This window comes from Microtus oregoni, unplaced genomic scaffold (genome assembly GCF_018167655.1).
Source record: "Microtus oregoni isolate MIOR12 unplaced genomic scaffold, Mior012 000007F_ref0000211, whole genome shotgun sequence".
In the NCBI taxonomy this organism is placed as follows: domain Eukaryota; kingdom Metazoa; phylum Chordata; class Mammalia; order Rodentia; family Cricetidae; genus Microtus; species Microtus oregoni.
The window spans coordinates 45,965,970-45,984,781 of record NW_024543066.1 but is presented as its reverse complement, the minus strand read 5'-3'; the positions used below and the strand labels follow the sequence as shown (position 1 = coordinate 45,984,781).

The 18,812-nt window shown below is 46.8% G+C and overlaps 1 pseudogene; it reads left to right on the top strand.

The window, feature by feature from the left end:
* The window catches only part of LOC121450301, a 66,680-nt pseudogene extending 48,987 nt beyond the window's left edge, over positions 1-17,693 (top strand).
* The last annotated feature ends 1,119 nt before the right edge of the window (positions 17,694-18,812 follow it).

Below are 18,812 nucleotides of genomic sequence, written 5' to 3'. Positions count from 1 at the left end.
CTAGAGATGTAAGCGAGCACAGGATGCGAGGCTTGTGCACTGCACTTGAGGTAAGCATACATCAGCCTCAAGAAGAGCAAGTCTGATTGCATCTGGGTTGGTGTCTAGCTCCCACCTCTGTAAAAAGGCACCGGACAGGTCTAGTGTTCTGAGTGGATGACAGCTGGACAAATACTAGTACATATTCCATTTTTAACAGATCAGACCTCTACTCTTACCTGTGGCTTTACAGAACAAAGGGGGAACTGTAGCGAGCTGTGTGGTGTCACACCTGATGGAGATGTATAATCAACTCCTGAAATGGCTAAGGCCTGACCTATGCTATGATCACGCAATGATTATCAGCTGTCTGCAGATGCGTGAACCTATGGGCAGTGCCCACCTGGCAGTTCGGGGTTGGCAGCCCGTGCCTACTTAAGGGCTGGGAGAGGTTTGCCCAGAGAGAGAGAGAAAGAAGGAGAAGGAGATAAATTGCTGTGAATAAAGTCCTGAAAACTGCTGCAAGAAGAGCTCCGGGTGTTGCGGTTTTTCCTTGCTGGTCGAGGGTGGACGCGGCAGGAAATACACTCCCAGGTACTCCCAAGTTGTCTCAGTCTAAGTGGTTCTCATCCAGTCAAAGTGAAGAGTGAAGATGAACCACCATCTCTGCTCCTGTGCTAGTCATCTGAGCAGCTGGGACATCTCTGTTTATTTAGACCAGTAAGCAGCTTCATGGGCTCTGAAACCCTCTGGTAAAGATGACAGCTGTTGATCCAATTTGGTTTTACTTTACTATGTTCAGCCAATTGTCACCAAGTCAAACCATAAGCTTAAAAGGGACTAATGAAAAGGGAACCAGATGTCCAGATGTTAGTCTCAAATACTAATCATTAGACTTAGTGGCAAACAACATACAAACATGTTTGTTTCCTTCAGCTCTAGGAAAGATCTACTAAATAATGCAGGGTACGTTAAAAATGCTACCTGTGGTGCTTTGAGAAATTTCATCGTGTTAGATGGATCCCCTGGACCCCAGCTGGTGCTGCTGTTGGGAGTGGTTGTGGGGTGTTTAGGAGGTAGATGGAGCCTTGCAGGAACAAATGCCTCACTGGGAGAGGGAGAAGGCTTTGTTTACAGCCCCACCCACTCCAAGTTCACTCTTTTCTCCTTGTGGCTGGAGAGGGGATCATTCAGCTTCCTGTTCTGGCTGCCTGCTCCAAGTTTCTCCCTCACATTATGGGTTCTCCTCTCCAGGACTGCAACAAGATACTTTTACAAGTTGCTTTTGGCTGTGATGTTTTATCACAGCAACAAGGAACTGCCACATCACCCAAGTGCTGCCCTTGCTTTGACAACCTTTGAGGTCTCTGCTGCTATCTAAAACTATACAACAGCTACATGTAGGTTTCTTTAGGCACCTTGAACTTTGCATACATAAGCAGAGATTTGTCGAAAACTTTAGTTTCTCTATCCTAAGGTCTGAAGACATCGCCATACTTCTCAGCAGCCTGTTCATTTGACACCTGTGGAAATTCCAGCACCTCTAATGGTGCCTTGAACCCAGCTGCACATGTCAGCTGCTCTGTGAGCACACGACAGTGACAATGGCTATGCCAGTCAGGTCTTTCTGCTCACAGGGATCGAGGCATAGGAAGGATAGGGGAGAGGAATCAGCAAAGAACAGGTCAGGCGAAGTAGGCAAAGGTGGACTTGGAACAGTGTCTGTACCCCATCCTCATTGGGATTTCTTACATAGGTTCTACCCGATCTCTGCTCATATTCCAAATCCTGTTCTCTGCTCATATTCCAAATCCTGTTCAGTCAGGAAAACTCCAATAAAAGTTAACTTCAGAGAGGAACAGTTTATATGATGGTGTCAGAAGAAAAATGAACAGAGAAAGAGACTTGGGCATGATACCATCTGCAAGGGCATGTCCTCAAGCACCCTGGATCGCTGGACAGGCCCCTTCTATTATTAACTACCTGATTATACCATGAAGTTAAATAGATCATGAGTGTTCTGACCTAATGGCCAGTTTCTCTGGAGACTTCACCACAAGTGTATGCATACACATACACACACACACACACACGTTTTACTAATCCACTGGGCATCTTTTTTTACCTATCCAAAATGTTTCAAGACGATATCACATAACTGTTGTACTTTGTGAAATTTACCTCTTGGGCCACTATTAACTTGACAAGAGTACTTTACCTCCAATAGGCCAGCCAGGAAATATATTTGAAGGATTTTCTTATGTCCAGGTGGATCTTCAGATGTGAGGGAAACATGGATATGTATATGGTGCTCCACAGTAACCAAGATAACTAGAATCCGAGTCACCAAGCCTTCCCTCAAACCAGATGGTCTCTAAATGCAGAATTAAGGACAGGTATCAGGCTGGTCACCATGAATGGGAGGAATGGCTCCCTAGAGAACTTCAGGATCTAGTCAATGCACACAAGCAGTGTAGTGGTTTGGATATAATGTGCCCCCTACAGTGTTGGCCATTTGCATACTTGGTCCTCAATTTGTGGAGATGTTTAGGGTAAGTTAGGGGGTACAGCCCTGCTGGGAGGTTGAGGCTTCAAAACCTTCAAGTTGTGAGCCCTGGGCTTTTTGCTCTTGCCGGCCTTCCCTCATGGACTTTAAGTCCCTAGAATTCTAAGCTCAAATAAACTATGACTTTGTCATGGTGTTTTATTGCAGCATTATGCAAGTAAACAATACAGAGACTTGAACCTGATGTAGAAAGAACAAGCTGTGTGGAGAATTATGGGGATTTTGCCTGGGCCTCTCACTTAGCAGCTTACTGATGCATAGCCAAGATACACATCGTCAGGTGCTCCCTCGAGTGTTGTCTGTTAGGACCCAACCCAGTTTCTGTGGATAAGCCAGAGAATGTGGAAAAGAGACTGACCTATTGAGGAAAGACTTGTTCTATCACAGCAATACCATTATCATAAGTTCTTCTGGAGGGAGTGTGTGTGTAACTGTACAGAGAGGCACATGCCAGCTTCAGATAGGCTGTTTGATAAAGTTCCTAAAATGCCACTGATATAAAAAGGCTCACATATCAGATGGCCTTGATATAAGGTAATGAATATGAAAGTGAGGCAACAAGAGACCATGGCCTTTAGAGTTGCCATGAACACTTTCCTCAAATTTTTTTAACTGGGAAGGCACCCCTAAGGGTAGCAATACCAAAAAGCTCTCGGAACTATAGGAATTGAATAATAAAACTTAAGATGTGGTCACTGCTGAGCCACCACTTGCCGGTTTACCTAACCTTTGGAGAAACCACATTTCATGGTAGGAAGCACCTGAGTGGAGTCCCTAAAATTAGATTCCTCCCTGTCAAAGCCCCACAACAGGTACTATTCATAATTTATATACCAGGAGTAGGGGCTGCTTATCATCTGCCTGAATCACTAGGATGGCTTCTAAAACTAAGATGAATACCACAGACCCAGTATGGTGTAGGAGGTTCTGTTCTTGTGTTGCTTTTATTGGTTAATGAACAAAGAAACTGCTTTGGGTCTGATAGTGATGGCGTTAAGTCACAATCCCACACCAGTTTGGAATTAATAGAATGGTTATTTATTTAAAGGGGAAAAACTTACAGATCACCATCCCAGACAACAGCCCTCTGCACAATCAGGAAGTAGTCACCGGAAGCAGAGCCGGAAGCCAGAGAGAGAGAGCTGAGGGCAGTGGCAGTTTTTTAAAGAGAGAGACCATGCCCCAATGGGCTGGTATCTCAGCAGCTATTGGCTGAAAGAGCAGAAGGAGTGTAAAGAGCTCCCGCAACATGATAGGGCAGAACTTAGGTAGGCGGAGAAGACAGAACTGAATGCTGGGAAGAACAGTAGAGTGAGAGAAGCCATGGATCCTCTGCCTGAGATGGACGCTGGTTAGAATCTCTGGTAAGCCACAGCCATGTGGTGATACACAGATTAATGGGGACAGGATAAACTGATATGTAAGAGTTAGCTAATAAGTTAGAGCTAATGGCCAAACTGTTTTAATTCAGTTTCTGTGTGGTTATTTCGGGTGTGAGCTAGCTGGGTGGCCAGGACACACAAGGGGCTCCACTCCCTGTAACACCAGAAGGCAGTTATTGCTACAGCCCTGGAGGTGATGTCTTTACTACTAGTCAGCTGCCTGAGGAACTATGAAGCTATTGGCCCAGCACACTCATCCTTCAGTCCTTTTCAGCAAGACAAATCCCTTTCAACAAGCACATGCATCATTCATATCCCTCAGGTTCTGAAAGTCTTAGATCAGTGATCTAAGATGACCTTATGATCTCAGGGTTCTGAAGACCTCCATCCTTGTTCACACTAATGGCAAATGCTTGACCTGTTAAGGCAGTGGTTGATCCATTCTTAGTCACAAGGAATGCCAAGAGAATAAGTAATATTTGGTATCCATGGAGTTTATTCAGTTATTTTATGCCATGTGTGCATGGACCCACAGAGCACAGCATGTGTCGAAGTCAGAGCTTCTAGCATCAGTTCCCTCCCTCCAACCTGTGGGGCACACAGACCTATGTGGATTGGTAGGAGACCTTTACCCACTGAGCAGCCTTGCTGACCTTTCATTGTTTAACTCAACATGCCATTAAGATTTAAAATTAGTCAATTTCTGGAGGCAGGATTGCCCATTTTCGGTCTGAAGTAGAGCTAAAACCTGACTCTTCCCTTGATCAAGTCCGGTTATGTCCTCACTAAAAGGTTCTATCCCTTTGGGAGATCTAGTCAGTGCTGTTCTGTTTCCAGTATCTCTGGTCTGCAGGTTGAATTTAGCCGGGAGCTTTCATTGTTTGGCATTAATGACACTGTTCCTGCAGAACACTGCCTTAATGTGTAACAGACACGGAGGTTAATCTGTCATTACTGGGATCTGCCCAAATAGCTCCGAGGGGCTTGTTTTTCCTTCTGTTGTCTCCTTTTTGAGGCAGGGTCTTTTGTGGCTCATGCTAGTCTTGATCTTACTCTGATGTTGATCTTGAACTTCAGATCTTCCTGAGTGCTGGATTTGGAGAGCGGCCTGCCACAGTAGCACACATCCATAAAAAGACTTGAGCCTAGCGCTGTAGAAGCTAGGCCAACTCTGCCAACTGAGCTGCATCCCAGCCCCCTAGGAGTAAAGTTCGCAATCATACTTGACAGTGATGCAGGGAAAACCTGTAACAGCAGACGCCAAGACTTACAAGTGCTGAAAAGAACAGAGACAGGCAGTTCTAGCCACCCTCAGTATGCTAACCTGTTGTTCCAGTCCTGTCAGAAATGTGAGTCCGTTCAGGGTGTTCTGTTTGGTTGGTGTGAACTAATAATTTTAGATGGACCTCAAGGGACTGACAAGATGTCCCAGCAGACCAAGGTGCTTGCTGCCAAGCCGGATGTTCTAGGTTTGAGCCCTGGAGCCCACATAGCGGAAGAAGAGAACCAGTTCCCAAAAGCTGTCCTTTGACCTCCACATGCTTGTGGCATTTGTGCAACAGCCCCTCCCAAAATAAAGCAGGAAATATAACATGAGACAGGCCTGTGATGAAGTGTGTAAAACTCAATAAAAGGATAGCTAAAATCCACTGGCGTGTGATCTAGAAAGTATTCCCCTAGCTCAACTCATGCTGCTCTGAGGGGCACGCTTCGGAGATTCAGAATGCACACACACGGGCAGTCACCCCAGAGAGGCTGAGCTCCTTCTCATGGTTTTCCGAGGACGGTCAAGGCAGGTAGTAGCCCACAGGGACGAACAGGGAGTCTCTTGATCTCCTGAGGAGGCGGGACAGCTAGCCTTCGTCCTCAGCTGCTGACCACTGATCTGAAGGCATACTTCTCTCTAGGGGCAACAGGGACCTGTGTGGTTGCTGTGTTATTTCAAGAACCTGTTTCCCACTGCTACACTGCTCAGAGCCTGACTGCTCACCGGAAATAGCCAGCTGTCCTTCCCTCCATCTCACTTTTCACTGCAACTGAATCCCAAGTGACGGAGAAGTATTACAATATATGTGGAGAGAGAACCTGGCGGGCAGAGTCCTTGAGTATAATACCTCGGTCCCCATCCAATCCCCTTTCCCAGTGTGACATTTGAAGTCTCCTGGGACCTCAGGACTTCTCCCCAGATACCAAGACCACAGGCTTTCTCTTAAAATGATATGTCACCAGCACAGGCAAAACTAGTTTTCTGGTATGCAGGTGATGGGGTAAAAGTCTTCTGGGATCCAGCGCATAGGGTGACCTCTCTGCATGATGTGCAGTACCTGACAACTGCTCAGATATCTGAGCACCCCTAGCGCCAGGCCAGGCAGTGAGAAGTGATTGTCCTCATCTGCCAGGGGTTAATAAAGGCTAAGAGACAACTGATTAGTGAGTGGTCCAGCCTGGTGTGTGCACAGCCCACCTTTACATGTGAACACACACGCAGCACATGGTATTCCAGCCTGGTGTGTGTGCAGCCCACTTACACATGTGAACACACATGCAGCACCTGGTATTCAAACATAGTAGCTCCACTTTATGGATGAGAACAGAATCAGAGCCAGCAAGAGGCACCAAGCCTGCACGTGCTGGAGCCCAATCCCATGCTTGCTGACTCCTGCAGGGCTTGAGCAGCACAGGTGTAAGGCTGCCATAGATCCCTGCTATTTCCAGCTAATTTATGATCACAGGAAAACAGACAACCCCGAGGGAGTAGCCAGCTGGCACTGGCTGAGGTCTCCCACCCTCCTGCTGAAGACAGAGGCAGCAGCATCTGACACTAATGTCAGGCTTTGGAAGATTCTATGTTTCATTTGCTTTTTTGAGACAGGGTCTAATGCTATAGACCTGGCTGTCCTGGAACTCGCTCTGTAGTCCAGGCTGGCCTTAAACTCAAGGATCCACCTGCTTCTGCCTCCTGAGTACTGGGATTAAGATTGTGTGCCACCACGCCTGGTTAGAAGGAACTGACTGTTCAGGGGGCTCCAGGGGCTCCTGTGGCCTCTGTGACTGACTTAGATATCCCTGCCCAGGACTGAAGGGAAGGAAAGTGCCGGGGTACTATCAGGGAAATGCCATCCAAAGCCAAGATCCAATTTCAGAGTTTAGGAATTGGCACAGTTCTGACCCTGGGCTGGATGGAAGGACACAAGCAGATAACAAAAGAGCACTTAGCACGGTACAGTGGAGGCTTGCAGATCAGTAGAGGAGAGCTTGCCTCACTTGCAGGAGGCTCTAGGTCTAATGCCAAGCACAAAATAATGGAAACATGAGTGATACAGAGCAAAAATGTCAAAATGTCTTCTGATAACCAAACTGCAGATGAAAAGCAGACGAGGATGAAGGCTAATTATCCTGACTTTAAAGGTTCTAGAAGCCCCTTTGTTTCAGAAGAGGCACCTGCAGGAGACGTCCCCCCTGAAGCCTGCACAGATACTCAAGTCCATGAATAGCCCTTAAAACAGGGCCACTGCCTCTCAGCCAATCCAAAGGTGGGTGGGTAGTGGTGCTGACTGCCAGCCAGAAGATAACTTGTGCCCTAGGCTGTGAGCGTGCATCTGTCCTGGCTTCTCTGGTGCCATGACACTTTTTTTTTAAACATTCTGCCTCGATGTATGCCCGCACGCCAGAGGGGGGTGCCAGATCTCAGTACAGATGGTTGTGAACCACCATGTGGTTGCTGGGAATTAAACTCAGGACCTCTGGAAGAGCAGCCAGTGCTCTTAACCTCTCCAGTCCCTGCCATGACACTCTTGAGTCTTTTTTTTTTAATATTTATTTACTTATTATGTATACAATGTTCTGTCTGTATGCCTGAAGGCCAGTTGAGGGCGCCAGACGTCTTTACAGATGATTGTGAGCCACCATGTGGTTGCTGGGAATTGAACTCAGGACCTTTGGAAGAGCAGGCAATGCTCTTAACCACTGAGCCATCTCTCCAGCCCCCCTCTTGAGTCTTTAGAAATCTTCCCATCTTGCCTGTACCTTCCTCCAGCTTCATCCATCTCAGTGTGAAGGCCTTCAACCAGGACTCAAGTGAGAAGATGGCGAGGGCATCTCCAGGGCTCTGAGGAGACAAGACTATGAGTCCTAAGGATACTGGGGAGTCTCTGGAATAAGAGCTGTCATAGATGTGAGTAAGAGGACTTGATATCTTCAAGAAATGGGCTGGTCAGGGCCAAGAACATTTGTGATTAGAACGTTAGGACTCAGAACCACATCCATAATCCCGGAGAGGAGAATTAGGACTAGCCAATGACCAGTTCTGAGATCATTTCTACATGAGGAAGCTCCTTCAACAGGAGTAGATGGTGTCTCAAAAGATCACAGAACACAGTACTCTTAGAGGACCCAAGGTAGGATCCTGGTTCCTATAGCATATGGCTTATACACCCTACAGCTTGAGTTCTAGGTGGACCTGAAATCTCTGGCTTCTCAGGTCACATGCCTGTCCCCAGACACATGTCTACATATAAGACCTTAAAGAAATGTTCCCAAACCATATATAAGAAGTGATTGAAAAGCTCCCATAGAGATGAACACGAGGAGCATTAAGGCCCATGTACCCAGAGTGAATACAGAAGTTCTTTCCTACCCATCTGACCCTGCTCTGCCTCTGTCCAGTGATGTCATTGAATTGTATTTTCCCACATGTCACACATTCTATTTGATATCCTGAGCTCTATGACTATTTCTATCCACTAACAAAATCAGAATGCAGAGGATAACTCCTAGCCAATTGGACCAGCTCTGGACAATGGGCAGCTTGTGACAAGTCAAAGTGCTAAGACCATCTTTGATCTGACAAGACTGTTCCCAGCTATGGGATCAGAACCAAAATGGGATTTGAGGATCACCCTGCCACTATACCAAGGCCAGGACACCTTATCCACTGAGCAGGAGTTACCGTTGTAAGGAAAAATCTAGGTGCTGGTGCTGAGACCAGATCCTTTTCTAGAGTAGCAACTGCTTTTAACCAGTGGCTGAGTGCTCTCCAGCCCTCGATGCCACCATTATTAATGCTTTCAGCTTTGATAATATACTTGGAGACTATCCAACTCTCCAACTCTCCAACTCAGGGACCAGATTTCAGGCAGAGGAGGAGTCAGGCTGCTGGGCCATTGTTTTATGAATGCGACATGGCTGGAAAGTACTCTCCTAGCATCTGATTATAGTGTCTGAGTTCTGAGAATGGACAGTGAATTTGAAGTGGATACCACTCTAGAGCAGTGTATATGAAACTCGTGCTTTGTCATCCTTAATCCATACCTCCTCCTGTAGAACAAGGCAGTGCCTCGCCATCACACCCACAGCATTTGACACTGAAGGTCTTAGCCTGAGCAATCATCCAAGAAAGGGCAGAATTCTAGGCATTAACAGTTGTTCAAGTAGACAAGACAGCAGGGTTGACCCCACTAACAGTAGATAGGCTCCACCTCAGTGGATGCAGAGGAAGGAATGGCAGGTTCTTCACACTTCCCATCTGGAGCCTACGCCTCAACCATGTTCTCTAAGTGGTGTATGGAGGTCCTTCTGTATTTGTGTCAATTTCATTGGTTGAATAAAGAAGCTGCCTTGGCCTTTCGATGGGACAGCCCTTAGGTGGGCGGAGTAGACAGAACAGGATGCTGGGAAGAAGGGAAGTGTGGCAGATGGCCATGATTTTCCAGCCTGGGACTGACGCTGGTTAGGAACCTTTCCCAGTAAGCCACGACCTCGTGGTGACATACAGTTTATTAGAAATAGGTTGAATTAAGATGTGAGAATTAGCCAATCAGAGGCTAGAGACAATGGGTCAGGCAGCAATTTAATTAATACAATTTCTGTGTAATTATTTCGGGGCTAAGCTAGCCAGGCAGCAGGACACAGCCCGCTCTCCCTACTACATCTAAGAAAGGCTACACACTTCCATTTGCCTTGGAGGACTTCTTACAGGCATGCTTAATGGCCCCCATGAACACTTACAAGGAGATTGGGAACCAGCATCTCACCATATTCTCAAACACTCTCATATTCCCAACTATGATTTCTCTACCATGAGCTCTGCCACATTACCAGTCTCGTTACCTGCCCTTCACAGGACCTGGTGGAGCATATAACCAGTGGTAAGGAAAATTAGGTCTAGGAAAGGGTGGGCAGTGTGCCCAAAATCATTCTTCCCTACAACATGGAACAGATCATGATTCAGGTGAGCAAGTTTCCCAAAGGGTGGGCTGAGCTTCTCCTAGAAATTTCTATAGAGGCCACAGTTTGTGGTATCTGTAGTTCATCCCTCCCCTAATAGTTCCTATACTTGCCCCTCAGATCATTAGCTTTGGAGCTGAGGACTGAGCACCAACACTGGATTTGCACAATGGCCTCATGTGGAGTTGTGGCCCCATTTGGGACATACTTCTGCATTGCTACTTCGTATTTGACTCCTGGTGTTCAGTGATAACCCTTGAAGGAGGTTCTGTTGAAATATCTGAGCAGCTCTTCAACAGTCAGCTCTTTAAGGGGAGGTCTTTCCATGTCCAGAGCCCCCCAACCACTCCCCAGGAAGTGGGCAGACCATCCAACAGCATATTTGGGGATCCTACGTATCTTGGCTACTTAACTTCACCTTCCCTGAGGTAAAAGTACATTTTTCTAGAACAACAGATGAATCATCTAAGGGTTGACTTCCTAGGCTTCAGACACACCCCAGCTATGTTCACTGAAGATCAAATGAGCCTCATCTCCCTGTAAAACAAAGACATGCTGTATTCGGTAGTATCCACTACAACATGAAGACAACATGAAGACATCCTGTCCTTGCACAAAATTTGAAAATTCTTTTCACTATTTTAACAATTATTAGACAGTTTCACATCATGCATCCCAATCCTGCTGATTCCTGAGACACTATCCTGTCACCACTGAAACATCCAAGGGAAATCCCCTCACAACTCATTTACAATGACTAGCAACAACCTCAACCCCTCTGCTTCCCATATGTCTTCATTTATCCTATATAGCATTGGGGCTTCAGGGTGTCACCCAAGTATGCCCTTTGGTCCAATAAGCCCTACCCAAATTGTTCATACAATGTCTTGCTGGTCCATTTCAAGCTTCTGGCACACCCTCTTCCTGAGTTCTTCACCTAAGCTCCTCTTGGATATCTGGTTATCCCCAGTCATGGGATACAGGACCAGTCCCTTCCTGCACTCCAGCAGGGTATCAGATGGAGGAGTTACAGTGGGCTGGGTCTGTCCTAGTTCCTGGACCAACCAGCTCAGCTACCAAGACCCCACATACTGGGCCTTAGATTTAACCCACTGATTAATATTAATCTTACTCTTTGATCACAACTAGATAAACAGCTAGGGTGAAAGCTCTTTCCATTCAACACTATGGAAACAAACAGTTTTACTAAGGCCCACGTGCCAGCCTAAAGGTCAGATCTGGAGACAGCCAGATGCAGGAAGCCTGTAGGTGAGCTCCAGCCCTTTAGCTCTCTGAACACAGGATAGAGTTAGGAAAGTAACACGAGAAAAGGAATTTCTATTCTTAAGCAAACTGTCCTTGATCCATTGTACATCTCCTGTGACTGACCCTAAAACCTGAAATGCTTGAACCTCAGCATTTTCATCCAAGTCCCTCTCATCAGGTTCAGAAGAGATGAATCCACACCAGCTGGCTTCTAATTCCCACAGAAGATCTGCGGTTTACCTGTTTTTCCAGTTTATGCTGAGCCACTGCCCCCCACCAAGGCCCAGGCTACTGAGCCAGTCCCACTCAAGGGACCAAAAGCAGTACCTGTCCCCTGACCTGTAGCCCTGCTTTTGACTCAGAACCACATGTGCTGGCTTGCGACATTTGCTGACCCTGACACCACGCAGCCCTCTGCTCCCTGTTGGATCTGGATTTGTTTTGGCTCTTGTGTTGAATCTGCACTCAGAACCCAAGTCACTGCAATTTCCAGGGAGAGCTGGAGCTCAGGAAAAGCTGAGAGCAGAGAATATCCAATCCACAGGACAGGAGGATGAAGGCACCACAGCTGCAGGTCAGGCTGGCTCTGCAGGTTATCTTCTCTACTCAAGGGTGTCCATCTAGATCTCCAGAATTCCCTCCCAGGGTATAAGCCATTCTCCCCAGGAGGGCAAGACTGAGGAGAGAGAAGCTCAAGACAAGGCTCTGGGCTGACTCAAGAGCAAAGAGGTCTTAAAACAGCCGTAAGGAAAACACTCAATGCAGGTCCCTTAGCGACCAGCCGTGGCTCCTATTCCCACACTTGATTTTAGTTCTCTTCAGCTGAGGACACATGAAGACACCTTGCAGTCCCCTAGCCCCATTTGACTCCTGCTGCAGGACAGCTCAAGTCATCTCACTGAAGGTTCTGGAAAATATTAACTCCATACTCCTAAGGAGCCTAAAAGAATCATGCATGAGGGTTGTCCCCTCTGATGACCTTGTGTCTGAAGGCTGACTTCCTTTCTTTTGAAAAGAGAATGACCCGAATAAGGCCACTGTACATCTCGATCAAGCAATCCCAGCCAGAAAATTTTTGGGTACAGCTGCCATCCATGAATAGCTATTCATTAAAGAACTTTGTGGATTAGATACCTCTCTAGATCATGATGTCACTGAGCCCTTCTCCTGGGCCATTTTTTGTCGCTCACAGGAATATTAGACAAAAATCAAAGGGATAACCATGCTACAATCCCACAATCCCAGAGAAGCTAGATAAAAAGAATGACCTGAGAAGGGCACACATGGAGGACCCCAAGAAGGGGAAATAGATCTCCTGGGTAAACTGGGAGAGGGACATAGAAGGGAGGAGATGCAGATAGGAACCTGAGGGATAGAGGTGGTTTCATTGGGAGAGGGATACATCAATGAAAGATCTTGGTACAGGATTGTGGAGTTAGAAAGGAAACCTGGTGGAAAGCAAAATTCCCAGGAATCTACAAGGATGACCCCAGCTAAGACTCCTGGCGATAGTGGAGAAAGTATCTGAACTGACCTGCCCTTGTAATCAGATTAGTGACTACTCTAATTGTCATCCTAGAACCTGGTGGTAAGCAAAATTCCCAGGAATCTACAAGGATGACCCCAGCTAAGACTCCTGACAATAGTGGAAACTATACCTGAACGGACCTGCCCTTGTAATCAGATTAGTGACTACTAATTGTTATCCTAGAACCTGGTGGTAAGCAAAATTCCCAGGAATCTACAAGGATGACCCCAGCTAAGACTCCTGGCGATAGAGGAGAATGTACCTGAATGGACCCTGCCCTTGTAATCAGATTAGTAACTACTCTTAATTATCCTACAACCTACATCTAGTAACTGATGGAAGCAGATGCAGTGATTCACTGATTCACTGCCAATCACTGGGCTGAGCTCCTGGAGTTCAGTTGGAGAGGGAGGAGCTGAGGGTGGGGTTAAAATCATGATGGGGAAAACCAGAGACAGCTGACCTGAGCTAGTGAGAGCTCAGACTCTTTGAGTGTCACCTGGGGAACTTGCACAGGGCCAAAGTAGGCCCTCTGCATGTGGGCGACAGTTGTGTGGCTGTGGCTTTGTTTGTGGTGCTCCTGGCAGGGGGACCAGGACTTATCCTGTTTAAGTGAACTGGCTTTTTAGAGCCCATTCCCAACACGGTGGCAGAAGGATTGCCATGAGTTTGAAGCCAACCTACTCAACTATAAAGTGAGACTGTCTAAATATATAAATCTGCAGGTTTTTTCCCCCCAAGTTAACTTTGTAGTAAGCATTTACAGACTTGATACAGGAGGAGCCTGGTACTACCTCAACTTGGCTTGCCAGACTGATTAACACCAAGGAAAGTCTTAGCCCTAACAAAGGAACAGGGGTAGGAATGGGAGGGGGAGGAAGGGGAGGAGGGGAGGGAGAGGGGACTGAGGTTGGTATGTGAAATAAAAAAATTAAGATTTTTGATCCTTAAGACATTGGTGTAGGAGCAAAGAGGTGACTTTGTAGGCCTGAGCTCAGGACACTTCAGGATCTATGGGGAGGGAGATCTGAGGGTGCAGATGCACAGGCCACAGCCTGGTGTGGACTCCTTTCTAAATGCATTAACTCCGACAGTTTTCTGGGGACATCCACTACTTTGAGCTAACCTGACTGTTGTCCCTATCTGGCACTGCATGCTTCCGTGGGCCATCTGAGCGTCACCGAAGCAAGCTGTGGCTTTGTGGGCTGTAAGGACCAGTCGTGGAGCAGCAGGGCACAGGTGTAGTTCCTACAGATGTCATTGCCCAGAGCTTCTAGTTCTTGGCCTGGTTCCTCAGATGGGAGTTGCTTTGCCACTCAGAACTGGGGTTCACAGTTGTCCAGCTGCCAACTGCTTTATTATAAGCGAGAGGGCCTGTCGTCCTGAACACCCGATGCAAGCCTATCACATCCAATTGGTTCTCTTTTCTGATATGGAGTCTAACTCCATGTAGCCCAGACTGGCCAGGAATGGTCAGTGAACTGCTCACTTTTGTCCCCAGAGTGGTGTGATTACAGCTGGTGACTAGACACCAGAGTCAGAAATTCTGCAGGGGTTGGCCTTATGTAACCTAGCATATTAAATAAAGGCCAGACAGTGAAAAGAAATCACATTAAAAATCCCTTAAGAAATTCATTGACTTTAGAAAATAAAGGCTTAAAAAGGAAAATTGACTTCCTGGGGGTGGTGGCTCATATCTATAATCCCAACACGGTGGCAGAAGGATTGCCATGAGTTTGAAGCCAACCTACTCAACTATAAAGTGAGACTGTCTAAATATATAAATCTGCAGGTTTTTTCCCCCAAGTTAACTTTGTAGTAAGCATTTACAGTATATGCTAAATGCATAGATTTTGAGGCAGTTTCTCCATGTAGTCCAGGCTAGCCTCTATGCTCTGACTTCTGCCCGATGAGAGTTGAAAAGCACACAAATCATTAACACATTGACAAGAGATTCCACGTGTATGTTATCAATAACATAGGAGATGGTTAAGCTTATTCTGTAAGTGGTCTTGGGAGGAAGAGTAAGTCCTTCACTGTCAGTAGCATAATCATCGGTATTAACCTCCATAACTCAAAACATCTGGAGATATTGCACTTGCCAAATCTTAACATGGTAAGTCAAAGTTTCCTAACAAATTACCTGCTTATTTAGACACCCAAAAGATCATGAGTTGCACAGCCTTCAACCTTGAAACCTAACCTGGAGAATCTTTTGTGCAGAGCAATTAGAGAGAGCCTTTGGCAATTGCCAAGCTGCCTGATGAAGTCCGGGTCCACTCTCCATAGAACCACTTCTGCCTCCCATCTACCCAAAACCCAATGCCAAAAGTGGCCCAGTGGTCACAAGCCAAACCTCCCGAGATGCTGCATTCTCCCAACACAACTTAGATAGGCTGCTACCCGGTGCATCTCCAACAGTGCCCAACCTAAACGTGAGCATTTAAAGTGGAGGAATTATCTTTGAATTGTGTTCACAATCAGGGCCTCCATGCTGGGTTGCTCTATTATACCACTGGACGACCTAAAAACTTCTCTACCCAAAGCAGTGGACTCTACAATACCCAGTGAGTCTAGCAGGAAGAGATTGGTGCTGTTACCCAGAATGGGTGGCAGTTGAGGGAGGGCAGCACTATCACCATAAATGGTCAAGTGCAGCTATGGTGTAACCTAAACATGCAGTCATATTTTGAGTACTGCTACTTTACACTTCATGTAGATAAAAAACTCACTACCTCAGTCAATGGCCTTCCTCGATAGACTTGTCATTCAGATAACTGGGTTCTTGAGTCCAATGGGCTAGACACATCGGTCCTGTGAAAAAAACCAACTATTTGATGTTCAACCTGTTCCCTGTACTTGAATCAAGTCAAGTACAAGCAGTGTTATGTGAGCTTAGTATAAAGACATACTAGGCACATTTCCCTTATGTTAATCATCTGCCCTGGGTCTGAAAAAGCATGGGATAAAACCGGACTAGCTGAACATAGCGGACAATGAGGACTACTGAGAACTCAAGAACAATGGCAATGGGTTTTTGATCCTACTGCACGTACTGGCTTTGGGGGAGCCTAGGCAGGTTTGGATGCTCACCTTACTACACCTGGATGGAGGTGGGTGGTCCTTGGACTTCCCACAGGTCAGGGAACCCTGATTGCCCTTCGAGCAGATGAGGGAGGGGGACTTGATCAGGGGAGGGGGAGGGAAATGGGAGGCAGTGGCGGGGAGGAGGAAGAAATCAGAAATCTTTAATAAATAAATCTAAAAAAAATAGTGATAGTACAACAAAGTTTGGTCCCCAGCGAGACATGGTAGAAATCACTCTAGTGGCAGTACTAAATAGACATTGTCAGAGCTATGAGTTTAAGGACAGCTTAGTCCAATAAAGTAAATCCCAGTGGTACAGAAAGGATATTGACATTAACAAATCCTGTCTGAAAACAGTTTGAGCTCTGAGAAAATGATGGTAAAATAGCAGGATCACACCCATGATTCAGAGCCAAAATCTAGAAGTTAAAAACGCCAAGGGCAATGATCCAGCAGGGTCAGACCCCTGCAGCAGGATACTGCTGACAACATCCTTAGCCTTTCCCTACCTCATTCATAGAGACTGCCCATGTCAAAGATAGCAGGCCTGGGGATCCAGACTCCTACAGGATCCTGCTCAAACTCATCCAGGTAGGCCACGAGCACCCAGCACTAGTGAGTCAGAACCAAGACTAGAGTTGGAATGGAGCAAGAGGCAATTCTGAAATTTACAGCACTTGGTTTTGCAAGTATGTCCCTGATGTCCATCCACTGATGGGTATTAACAGGAAATAGACCCAGTTAGATCACCACCAAAAGTGAGTGTACATCCCAGAAGAGGTAACTGAGAAGTCAATCAGAAACCCCTCAAGGATCAAAACATGGATAAGTGGACAAGTGGAAGGCAGGGCATCTCCGCAACAAGGAGGGTAATGAGCTGAACCTCCCCAACCTGGCAGTCACATACTTGTCCATCCTCCATCCTGTAAATCAAATGAGAAAGCAGGAGATGCCGAGACTCCAAAACCCACTCGTAGGGAAATACCAGTTCCTCCTCTACTAGATTATCTGCCCCCAGTGAACCCAATTCTCTGAGACATTTTCCAGGAATGGTGCAAAAAGCTGAGCAGCAAAGGCCAGACATTAGAGACTTACCAACGACCGCTTGCAAGTTCTTTCTCCAAACAAATGCCTGAATTAGAGAACATTCATGACACACCAAAAGAGGCCAGGGTGAAGCCATGTCGGAAAAGAATGAAGATGGAGATTCGGGAGGAACAAGAGTCTTGTCCTCAGGTGATAGCTCCTCTTGAAATGGTATCTGTACCCGAGGAACAGATGCCCGCCCTTACTGAAGCTCCTGTCCTCTATGAAGAAGTCAGCACGACCGTTGTGACCACAACTGCCTCTGAGGCAGTGTTAGCATTGGCTGCAATTCTGGACCAAGACACCAACAAGAACAAGGCCCTGCAGTTCATTACAACACTCGAGACCTATGGGGAACTGGTGTGTGGTCTACGGGAGAAACCTTCCTTCAGACTCAAGAGGTTGGGGGTTCGGCTGCAGTTCCATGCTGGACAAGCCTGGGTACCTGAGAAGGGGAAAGTGATGCCCTTTTCCTGCTGCCAGCTGCACCTTTCTGCCCCCACACCTGGAGGACAACATGCTGTGCCCCGCGTGTGTTCACAAGAACAGGGTCCTAAAGAAGAACCAAGGATAAAGGGAATCTCAGGTGTGGGTAGCTGCTGCCATTACCTACTCCTTGGAGTGAGGTACGGAACTGCAGCCAAGACTGAGACTGATGGAAATTCACATCTGTGCCCTTGAAGGTGCCCGGATCAGCCAGAAGCCATGAGGCCTTGTTCGTTTTTTGTTGCTGTAGTACTAGCAGCTTGGAAAAAGCCAGTGAGGCCACCAAAACACAGCAGGTCCACCTCTTCGTTGGGAGGACTGCATACTCTTAAGTGACTATGTTTTTTTTACTGTTGTGTGAAAATAAGGTTTTGCTGGGGTGGGAATTGGCATCTCCAGATATAGTACTTGCTTGTACCGCCACCGCCACAACAGGGTCATAGGCAGTCCTGTGGTCCTCTGTAAAGATTTAGCTTATGATTGTAGCCTCTGCATGCCCCCTTTCTTGGGTTGTAGTATGTTGTTAGTGTGTAGTGCTTGGGTTTGTTTTCTGTTGTTGCAATATTAAACCAAACCTGGTATTTCGGCAAAAAGAAAAAACCAAGCAGGTCCTTGACCTCAGCAAACTTGCCAGGATTGTAGAAATCTATAGACTATAGTAGAAGACTACAAGTTCAAGAACACCTCATATTGCAGTGGCCATCACAGAAGCCTTGCAGCCTGCTGGCGTCAGGATAGTGACTGCAGCAACACACGTGTATGGTAATGCAAGGGGTGCAGAAAAGAACAGCAGGACTGCCACGAGCACCATGCTGGCTGTGTTTCGGGAAGAGTTTCTCAAGCTCATCAGGAGCTGAACTTCGGAGTGTGCACGTGGCCTGGTGTGCAAACCCCACTGCTACAGGCATTGTCTGAAGCTCACCAGGAGCTGAGCTTCGGAGTGTGCACGTGGCCTGTGGTGTGCAGACCCCACTGCTACCGGCATTGTCTCAAGCTCACCAGGAGCTGAACTTCGGAGTGTGCACGTGGCCCGGTGTGCAGACCCCACTACTACCAGCCTTGTCTCAATAGGGCATTCCAGTTTCAATTGCTACAGGCGTGAATTTGGTTTCTCACCATGAGTTGTATTTATTATTTACAGGTACGTCAAGTAAGAGAAATTAGGGGGAGATCTCCCAAAACCAGGAACAAATATTACAGCCTTTTC